Here is a 9,185-nt window from a genome sequence, read left to right as displayed (position 1 = left end):
CTGCTTGAGGAGGAGATAGAATAGGGGGAATGGGAGCGCCTCCTTATAACACAACACTGTCAACCTATTCTCCTGCTTTCAGCCCCACCCTGCATTCTCACCTTCAGAAGCACCTGTGGTTTCAATTCAGGAGTAATTCCAGGGTTCAGCAGTTTTAATTAGCCTATTGGTAAGCTTAGGTTTCAGCTTTCCTAGATCTGCTAAGTCAGTTACCATTTATCCATCTGCTTGGCAGTCTCCAAAATTATCCGTTGTTCCAAAAATGTACTGGAATGTTAAGTGAGTAATTGAGAGGTGAGGTCTTATACTTTGAATCAGCAAGCCAGATGAACCAATGAGAACACACTTGCCCACAGTGTTCTTAGTATCCTGGCCTTCTCCAAATCTATTTAGGGAATGAGAATGTTGATTAAGAGAGGAAATTATAGATTATCCAATTTCCACTTAAGTCTATGATTAAATAACCTTATGTGAAAATTGCTTGTAAGAACATACTCCCATCACGATTTCACATAGACTCTTAGCTTCTCTGTAAATCTATGCTTCTTGTCAGTAAATCCCCAGTGCCAAGCATGTGCCTGATCGAAAATTGGTGCTCAGTAAATGTTTGTTGAAAGAATGAACACAAAGACCTCTCCCTCAGACAGAGGTTTAGTTCAGTTCAGCAAGAAAGTTTCAGGTCTTATTGTCGTTGTTATTTTCAAATGGAATTATATTGCATCAATATTGGCTTCATGATTATACAGAACAGCAGTGAAATCCTCATGAGAAACTTCCTTGTACTTTCTTATTCACAAGTATTGCAAAAATATGAATCTTTCTTAAGATATTTTACCTAATGCCTACTTTGGATAGAAACTGGAAATTTAAGAGGAAAACTATATATAATGTCTATATGTTTCACATTTGAATCTCATGCTCAAAATCAAGATGTTCAAGAATTGAATATTATTTCTGTTGTTCTAACTACTAAATTTCTACTGGGGTAGAAAGTAAACAATTTCAGTCAATCCTTGTGACTACCTACTCCTTTTTTCAAGATGCATCTACAATCAGAAGGATTTCTTCAGTACCAAGGTATTTATATATGCAGAAAGAGCGGAGGATGGGCAGATAGAATCTGGTCCTCAGTGTCATGTCCACAGGGCATGTGCCAACCAGCTTCAGTCTGCAAAGAGGAAGAGTGTGGAAGATGAGCTTAAGAGGAAGGACAGTGGGAATGGGAAATGCCAACAAAAACTTGATTAATATCTCAAAAATATTATTCCACCTTTCCCAGTTGGAATCCCATGGAGTTGATCTACTTTAGTTTTTACTTTATCACATCCTTGCCCAAACCTCTTCCTTGTTCTTGTCCTTCCACAAGCTCTCTGCATCCCTTTCCCACATTCCCCAGTGGCTTATTTCGCCTGGCCCAGGCTGTTTGTGTCTCACAGTTGTCCTGCTGCCAATAGGGTGGAATGACCAGGTCGAGCCAAGCTATCTGGATAATGTCACTCCTGGCAGCTGTAACACACTATGCCTTCTTCACATTAGGGACACTCCCAGGAATCATGTGGGGCCCACTTATACAAAATTGGCTCTCTGCTTCATTCATCTGGCAGCCAAGACCCATAAACTAAATCTGGTTTCCAGCAACAGCAGTGGTAACATCAATATCAAAATTAGTTTGATCCATTCCACAAATGTAAAACTTTGTTTTTTATATGCTTTGTCAAGTATTTCTGTAAGTAGTGTTTCTGGAGACCACCTCCAACCATGATTTATACTGAGACCTTGACTTTTATGAAACACAACAATAATAGCAACTGACATAACAGTTCTAAGCTTAGGCTAAATGTGTTACACAAACTATCTCACTAAATCCTCATCACAATCTCATCTCCATTTTACAGATAAAGAAATAGAATCATAGAGAACAGTTACACTACTTGCCTAAAGTCATCTAATATAAATAGTCAGTCCAGAATTAATCAATAATTTTATCAGAACCTGAACTCTTAACCACTGTCATATTTGACCAACCAAATTGACGTAAGAATTTATAAGTAATCTGTAACTACAGATACAGATAGTACCAGAAAATCAGGCATCATTATGAAAAGAGAAATTTAGACTTATATTAACTGTTCTAGGTTAAAATATTTATTTCTCAATTAAAATACTAGCACAGATATATAATTAACAATAAAATGTGTCCTGAAGAAAACAAGAGTGGATAGGTCCGTTTTTTAAACTTTAGAGACACATTTGTAACTATCACAATGGTGAAACCACTAACCAGAGAACCAAAATGAAACCAAACAAACAGAAAACGTATCATTCCATTTCCACCTCTTTTCTTTTTTATAATTTTCTTCTACTGGTACCTGAATATAAAATACTATGGAAATGTCCATTTATTTATCATCATGTTATGAAAAGACAGCCTGAGATAGGAGAACCACCACTAAACCAGGAAAGAGACTGCATTTAATGCAAACTCAACCACTAATCAGCTATGAAAATTTAGTAGATGTGTTGCTTAATCTCTCTGCCTTAAAGACACATTCTGCAGAGTAAGGGGGCTGGACTGATTAAACTTGCAGATTATTTCCAGATTGAACATCCTATTATATCAGTTACGTAGCTCATGTTACAAATATTCCTCTTCTACACTAGCAGGCCCAGAGGGAGCTCTTGAAGAAGAAAAATATAACAGGAAATTAAAAATAATTAAGGATCTCTCATTACAGATCAAGCCCGAAGTTCCACATTTCTAAGAGGTAAGTAATTCTGTCCTCTCAACTATTATATAAATGCAGTTGAAATTACCCCACAGTAGCATTTTTACCACTGGGGACTTCTATCTTAAATACCTCTCTTTGTCTTACTGTTACTTATTATTCTGTGTTCTCATCTTTTTATTTTTTTTTAATTTTTATTGGAGTATAGTTGATTTACCATGTTGTGTTAGTTTCAGGTATACAGCAAAGTGAATCAGTTATACATAAACATATCGCCACTCTTTTTTAGACTCTTTTCCCATGTAGGCCTTTACAGAGTATTGAGTAGAGTTCCCTGTGTTATACAGTAGTTCCTTATTAGTTATCTATTTTATACATAGTAGTGCGTATATGTCAGTCCCAATCTGCCAATTTATCCCTCCCCTCTGTTCTCATCTTAAACAGAATTGACACCAAGAAGTTCTCCCTGACTCCCTCTGGAGGAAGATAAATGCACCCTCTGTGTTCCTTAGTACTCTCTGCGTTTCCTAATAGAGACTTTTTATGATATTTTGAATTGATTCTTCTCCAAACAGTATCATAAGCTTGAACTGAGAGTCTCTTTTTCTCACCAGCACCTACAACAGTTGCTGGCACGTAATAGGTGCTCAATAAATGCCGACTAAAATTTTCTCTAGTCCTATTTCCTCACTTTACAGATAAGAAACTGGAGCTCCTGGACATGAACAGTAGACTCCCAGGAAAGAGCTCTTTTTGCCACACAGCACTTGCTCAAACTTTGAAGTATGTATTATATATTTTCAGAGTAACTTTAAGTAGAGATAGGGATGATAATAACTATATTATAAAACACAAATATTATAAGACATACGTGGAGTTTAAAAAAGTCTTGCCATAGGTAAATGCAAGCAGAAATAAATCTTAAATTGCTAGCTGATAGTGAGATTAGATATGATCAAAGAAGTTGTTGACAATTCTTCATCTGTTAAAGCAGATCACAACCATGACTAATTAAAGACATAACATAGGTATTTAATCCCAGGACTAAACAAGGAAAAATCCAGAGTTATCAGACTTAGAAGGAAAGAAAAAGTTTAAAACTCTTAATATCTTGTTAATAGATGGACAAGAATGATTTGTCCACACACACCACCACCACCACCATTCATATGTCAGGTTTTTTAAGGTTTTAAAATATCCAGAGGTGTATATGTGCATCACAGAAAAACATTCTACTTAAATTATAAAGTAATAAAATATACAGTGGAGAAAAGACAGCCTCTTCAATAAGTGGTGCTGGGAAAATTGGACAGCTACATGTAAAAGTATGAAATTAGAACACTCCCTGACACCATGCACAAAAATAAACTCCAAATGGATTAAAGACCTAAGTGTAAGGCCAGACACTATCAAACTCTTAGAGGAAAACATAGGCAGAACACTCTATGACATACATCACAGCAAGATTCTTTTTGACCCAGCTCCCAGAGAAATGGAAATAAGAACACAAATAAACAAATGGGACCTAATGAAACTTAAAAGCTTTTGCACAGCAAAGGAAACCATAAACAAGACCAAAAGACAACCATCAGAATGGGAGAAAATATTTGCAAATGAAGCAACTGACAAAGGATTAATCTCCAAGATTTACAAGCAGCTCATGCAGCTCAATAACAAAAAAACGAACAACCCAATCCAAAACTGGGCAGAAGACCTAAATAGACATTTATCCAAAGAAGATATACAGATGGCCTACAGACACATGAAAGAATGCTCAACATCATTAATCATTAGAGGAATGCAAATCAAAACTACAATGAGATATCATCTCACACCGGTCAGAATGGCCATCATCAAAAAATCTAGAAACAATAAATGCTGGAGAGGGTGTGGAGGAAAGGGAACACTCTTGCACTGTTGGTGGGAATGTAAATTGATACAGCCACTATGGAGAACAGTATGGAGGTTCCTTAAAAAACTACAAATAGAACTACCATACGACCCAGCAATCCCACTACTGGGTATATACCCTGAGAAAACCATAGGTCAAAAAGTGTCATGTACCACAATGTTCATTGCAGCTCTATTTACAATAGCCAGGACCTGGAAGCAACCTAAATGTCCATCGACAGATGAATGGATAAAGAAGATGTGGCACATATATACAATGGAATATTACTCAGCCATAAAAAGAAATGAAATGGAGGTATTTGTAATGAGGTGGATGGAGTTAGAGTCTGTCATACAGAGTGAAGTAAGTCAGAAAGAGAAAAACAAATACAGTATGCTAACACATATATACGGAATCTAAGGAAAAAAAAAAAAAAGGCCAAGAAGAACCTAGTGGCAAGACGGGAATAAAGACACAGACCTACTAGAGAATGGACTTGAGGATATGGGGAGGGGGTGGGGTGAGATGGGACAGGGTAAGAGAGTGTCATGGACATATATACACTACCAAATGTAAAATAGATAGCTAGTGGGAAGCAGCCGCATAGCACAGGGAGATCAGCTCGGTGCTTTGTGACCACCTAGAGGGGTGGGATGGGGAGGGTGGGAGGGAGGGAGATGCAAGAGGGAAGAGTAATGGGAACCTATTGTATATGTATAACTGATTCACTTTGTTATAAAGCAGAAGCTAACAAAAAAAATAAAATAAAATAAAATAAAATTAAAAAAAAAAAAAAAAAGTTCACTGGCAATGCTATGAAGACTCTCTGTACCCCTCCTTAAAAAAAAAATAAATAAAATAAAATAAAATAAAATAAAGTAATAAAAAATTTAATGAGTTATTAGTACAAGACAACTATGAATCAAATGGTAGACACTTGATTTCATTCCTAAATCTGACTTTGACTCATTGGATCATTTCGAGTACTTAAACTTCTAGAATCCTCCACAGGCAAAATGAAAGCAACCAGTGGTCCCATTTATTGACACGGAGTTGTCAGCTCATCTGGAAAACTGAAGGGAGAAAAAGTATGGGGTGAGGAGTGACAAGATAAGGGTAAGACAGATACTAGGAGAAAAGAGAGTAAAAGAGCAGAAATGGGTTCTCAGTGGCAGGGGAGGGAGGTTGTCAAATAGCCCAGGTCTCACCCTTTGTCTTCCTTGTGTTTTTTGATGCTACAGCAGTTACCTGGGGTCCATGGGGAAACAAGCATGGGAATAAAAAACAATGCTCTAAGAATGACAGAGGGAAAAGAGGAAAATGCCTTTTAATATTACTTGAAAAGGTTTTTATGATTCAATATGGTTTAATATAACAGAATGATTCATTGAAAAGAAGTGATTTATACTCTGTAATTAAACTATGTAAAGCTCAGTAAAAAGTTTAAAATAAGCACCTAACACAAGCACCCCATTCACAATCTAGCATTCATATATACACATAACTAACCACACAACTGATAATTACCAATATCTCATAATTTATATATCAATGTAAGTTGTAGTTGGGGATATGATTGAGGGAGATTTCTTGCCTGTTCCTACTCAGGATTTTTTTTTCTTTTCCTATTTGCAAATTGTTGAAAAGTAGCCTCTGTCTAATGATTTTGTAAGGAAAAGTGAACATATCTTTCCCTGTGTAAACCTCCCAATTATTTTGTTATAAAAATATATCCTACACCACCCTCCAATGTACAAATCCCACACTCACTGGGATATGTCAGCAAAAGTCTGCATCAAAAGAAAAGGGCTCATATTAAAATAGAAAAAACAGGCCTTACACATTGGAGGAATATTTTTATAAATACTTAGAACATTATAAAGTATTTTAACTGTTGCAATTTAGATGTTATTAATAAAAATGGACACGTGCATATCGGTAAGCAAAAAAATGCTTGGAAAATAAAGAAGATGGTAGATTTTTTTAAACTGGATTTTTTAAAGGATGAAAGATGTTTCGTTTTAAAATACATTGTAGTTTCAAAAATACAGAATAGGGGGCTTCCCTGGTGGCGCAGTGGTTGAGAATCTGCCTGCCAGTGCAGGGGACACGGGTTCGAGCCCTGGTCTGGGAGGATCCCACATGCCACGGAGCAACTGGGCCCGTGAACCACAACTACTGAGCCTGCGCATCTGGAGCCTGTGCTCCCCAGCGGGAGAGGCCGCGATAGTGAGAGGCCCACGCACCGCGATGAAGAGTGGCCCCCGCTTGCTGCAACTGGAGAAAGCCTGCGCACAGAAACGAAGACCCAACACAGCCATAAATAAATAAATTAATTAAATAAATTTAAAAAAAAATGCAGAATAGAACATCAAAACTGGAGGAGACAAGAGAGATCTTTTGAAGGAAAAGGAAACTATCAAAATTATTAAGTAACTAAAAGTTAAAGAGCTCAACCAATGCTTCTGCAGGAGACGTTTTTAACCTTTAATAACTGAAGGAAATAGAGGGTGGGGTGGAGACATGACTTCTTTAAGGCCATGCTATTCCACCTCACCTCATCTGACTTTCTGTTCTTGATCAATCTCAAAACCCGAGCGGATTCTCTCCCCAACTTCTCTCTCCGTCTCTCTGCTTTGTGCTCCCACAGCTGGGTGAAGTGTAGTTTTTCTTTTTGTGTTCTTAGAAAAATATACCAAGTAAAAGGTACTGCTCCACCTCACGGTTATTTTATAAAATTCTCAGGTTCCAAGGTTTTTCTCTAAAATTCCCCTGAAGAAAGAGAAATCTTCAGAATAACAAGTGATCACTCTTTTACCAGGAGTAGGGATGGGAAGAAATAATAACCCAAGGGAGAAAAAGTGATAAAAAAAAAACTGCTTATAATGGTGTTTGGAGAAAATTATGTAAATATTTATGCAAAGACAGCTTTGCAGAACACATCGAGCTGCATCAGAACCACTTGTACCAGTGCGCACAGGCAGCCTCACAGTTGGATCAACAGCCTGAAAAGCAGATGTGCCAATTTCCTATATTTGATTATGATGACTCCTAATTATGCCAAAGCTGTGGCAATGTCCTTCCGTAGAATGACTGTTAATTTTGTTTTGCTAAACCACACACACAACCTGCTTTGGACGTGTAATTCATTGTCACGTTAAGTCTATGAAATACTCATTCGTTTGCCTAATAGTTCTGAGGACAATGGCTCACAAGGATGCTGTTTTCTTTTTTAATTTGGCATTCTCAAGCACGCAGGGGAGAAAAGAAAGAAAATATTCATCATGATAGAGCCATGCTGTTTGACATCAATGAGACTTTTCCCCCACAGTCTACAAATGAAAAGAATACCCTTATATCGTTTTTCTTGTAAGGGCAATTTTCTTGCTTTGTGTTTATATTTCCAGTCAACAAAAAACTCAGCACCACTTATGATTAGGCATGGATTATAAGCCATAGCAAGCTGATAACACCTGACAGTACCAAATGTCAAAATTAACAAAGAGCTTGACCATTGAGGTGCTTAGTTGCATTGATAGTTGCAGGGGAAAAAACAAGATATGACCAATTCAATAGTCATAGAGCCTTCCATATGAGGCCTTGAACTTCTCCGGCATACCTAAAGGAGTATTTGCTAGCCTGGACTTTAGTAGGTACACTCTTTTACACTTTGACCCCACAACTGATTTTCATATTTGCTTTACAGTTTAAAACGTGCTTTTCCCTTATAATCCTTTGTCTACACTGCACAACAATCCTATGAGGTCAATGCTATTATCCTTATTTATAGATGTAGAAATAAGTACAGAGATGTTAAATTACATGTTCAAAGTAAGTTGTAGAACAAGGACTTAAATGCCATCTTGTATGCAAATCAAACATTATTTATTAAGTACCTATTTATTAACTAGACTTGATCCTTATGAAAAATAGTGACAGAGGCAAAGCTTGAGTTTGGCCCCTGCCCATCTCAAACTTTTAACAAATTGTAACTGTGTGTCTCTCTCTCCAGGAATCTAGTGGCTTCCTGTCTCTCTCTGTATGAAGAACAGACTTAGGCTCCACTACCCTAGATTCTGGATCTTTCTGTCCAATCTTTTCTCAAATCCCACCTAATCTGCCTCTTTACAATCCTAATCCAAATTCACTCCCTATGGAATAACTTTGAGCCTTAACTGATTGGCCCTACAGTGTAACCTTCTAAAAAAAAGAGGATTCTTGGTCTGTTTTCTTCATTCTGCATTTCCAGTAGAATACTGAGTGGGGCCTGAAACACTGTAGGCCTCAGTAAATATCTGTTAAATGAATAGAGCTGTAGTTCATCCTTAAACTCATAAAGGAACAATCTCTCTTAATTTGGGTTTCCCCAAAAGCAGAACATCAGACAAGGACTCAATTTGAGGTCATTTATATGGAAGATGATCTCTGGAAGCAGGCAAGAAGGAGTAGGAGGAATAAGTTAGGGGAGGAGAAGAAGCAATATAAGGTTTAATCATCAAGTTTGCTTTCTAGGTGATAGGAGCTCAACTTCCCTAGAACGCTCACAGAACTGTCCACCTGAGAAACAG

The sequence above is a fragment of the Balaenoptera musculus genome, chromosome 5, assembly GCF_009873245.2.
Source record: "Balaenoptera musculus isolate JJ_BM4_2016_0621 chromosome 5, mBalMus1.pri.v3, whole genome shotgun sequence".
Classification (NCBI taxonomy): domain Eukaryota; kingdom Metazoa; phylum Chordata; class Mammalia; order Artiodactyla; family Balaenopteridae; genus Balaenoptera; species Balaenoptera musculus.
Note: the sequence above shows the minus strand (reverse complement) of the source record.